Raw genomic sequence first — 2,100 nt, forward strand, 5'->3', positions numbered from 1 at the left:
ATTTGACACAACGACCCTAAAGAAAAAAAAAAGCATCTTCAGCTTTAAAAAAAAAATTAGTGGTAGGATAACACAGATGTACTCATTTTATCTTTGTCCTGCCACTTCCTTGACATACTTCTCCTCTCTGACCATTCAAGGTCAAGGGCATGATTAGGCTGAAACACAGAATGAAACTCAGGAGACATGTTTTGCTTCAGTTCCAAGTTCTAAGCTATCAGATTAGACAGGGCCTGCCTCCTCTTTCCCCTCATTAGTCTTCCCTCTCTAGGTGCCCAGTGTTCCTCAGTGATTGCCCAGCACTGTGGCCTGGTGGAACAGGCTGGGCTTGCAGTCTGGATGCCTAGTGGGTGAACCCCCAGCTTTGCTGTTTACCAGCCTTGTGACCTTGGAAAAGGCACCTTGCCTCTCTGAGCACCAGTTTCTTGATTGGTAAAAGAGATACACTCATAAGGTTACTGTGAAAATCAAATAAGTTAATGAATCTTTAAAAAGCCTGGATAAATAAATGTTTAAATAAGCTGGGTACATCATAGACAAGAAAGTTATTTCCTTTCTCTCCCTCTTTATAAACTAGCGTGAATGCCTTCCACTGTCCTAACTGCATTAAGCCTTTCCATTTTACACCTTCCTATGCTTTTGTTCACTTACTTATTCAGTAAACACGTGTCGAGTGCCCGCTCTCTACCAGAACTGGATGATGCACTGGAGCGGCGATGATCAAAATCAACCCCCCTCTGTCCTCCAGAAGCTCCCAGGCATGATAAGACAGTGATGAAAAGGCTATGAAATGGGAGGGGACACCCACCTGGCCTGGGCAAGGGGTTAAGAAGACTTTGGAGAGGAAGTGGCATCTAAGCAAAGAACAACAGGATGGGTTGAGGGGGGGGAGGGTGGGCAGATGAGCAGGAAGAAGAGGAAACAGGAAGTGCCCAGGCCCAGAAGAAAAAGCAAGAGCCTGAAAGACGTTCAGTGGGGCAGCCTCAGAAAAGAGAAAGGGTGTGGAGTGAAGAAACACAACCTTTGTCCCCACAATCGCTAAACACGGTTGATAGGCCCATGTTAACTCTGGAAGGAAGAGATTTGGCCTGGATAACAAGGAAGTAGGAAGAACCCTAAATCATTTCAATTTAGGACTTTGAGTTTCTTTTAGAAAATGGCGGCAACTGCCTTTATCTAAACTGAAGGACTGAGGGATTGTCTAACAATCAGTAGCATGCTGCATCTGAGCGCTCCCCCTGGTGGCTAACTGTCTCTCTTCGGCCTTCCTGGCACCAGGTGATGCCCACCAACGCTGATTTTTCCATGGGAGTTTGCAGGGCCAGCCGAGGCTCTGAGAGTTCTCACCCCTTCTTTCTTTAGAGGCAGGTTCCACCCTCTGGGACCTTCCATCCTTCCTGTCTGGAGTCACATAGCAGCTGCAAGGGTTGGCCGAATTCCCCACTCTGGCTTGGGAAGCCCTACAAGAACGCAGCCTTCTTGGGAAAGGTGATGGAGGCCCAGAGTCCTGCAGATCAATGTGAGTGTGGAGGAAGGTCCTAAGCAGAATCTCCTGAAGGCACACTGGCTTCCTCCGCAGGGTTGTATATCCTTGTGACTCCATTCCACACAATTATACTCACAATCAAAAACACCACCAGACCTTTCATTTGCAAGAAATGGGCCCTTTTCTGAGCTAATTTTTAGCCACGCTTCTTTCTTGGCTTGTTCTACTTTGTTTGTCAAAAATCTTCATTAATGATTAACCAACCATGAGGCTTAAATAGGCCTTAGTCATTCTGAGGCCGCTAAGACAAGTTGCTGAAGCCCAGTTGTTTCTGAGATGACCTTGCTGGGGGTGCTGGGTCAAGACATTTTGAGCTCATGGTGTCATGAGAGCATTGGGCCTTGCCAGTTCCCTCTGCTGGGACTCTTTCTCTCCTTTTTCAGAATTTGTATTCTAAGAAGTGGTGGCACCAGAGAACGGTATTTCTATCAGCTTCACCAGCTTCACCCCCACCCCAATTCAAATATGTCCATTTGACATTATCTCAATCATACAAAATGATAACGCAAACTCAGTTTCCCAAAAGGCACCTTCCCCCCTCTTTCCAAATAAGA

Source organism: Odocoileus virginianus, chromosome 21, assembly GCF_023699985.2.
Source record: "Odocoileus virginianus isolate 20LAN1187 ecotype Illinois chromosome 21, Ovbor_1.2, whole genome shotgun sequence".
In the NCBI taxonomy this organism is placed as follows: Eukaryota; Metazoa; Chordata; class Mammalia; order Artiodactyla; family Cervidae; genus Odocoileus; species Odocoileus virginianus.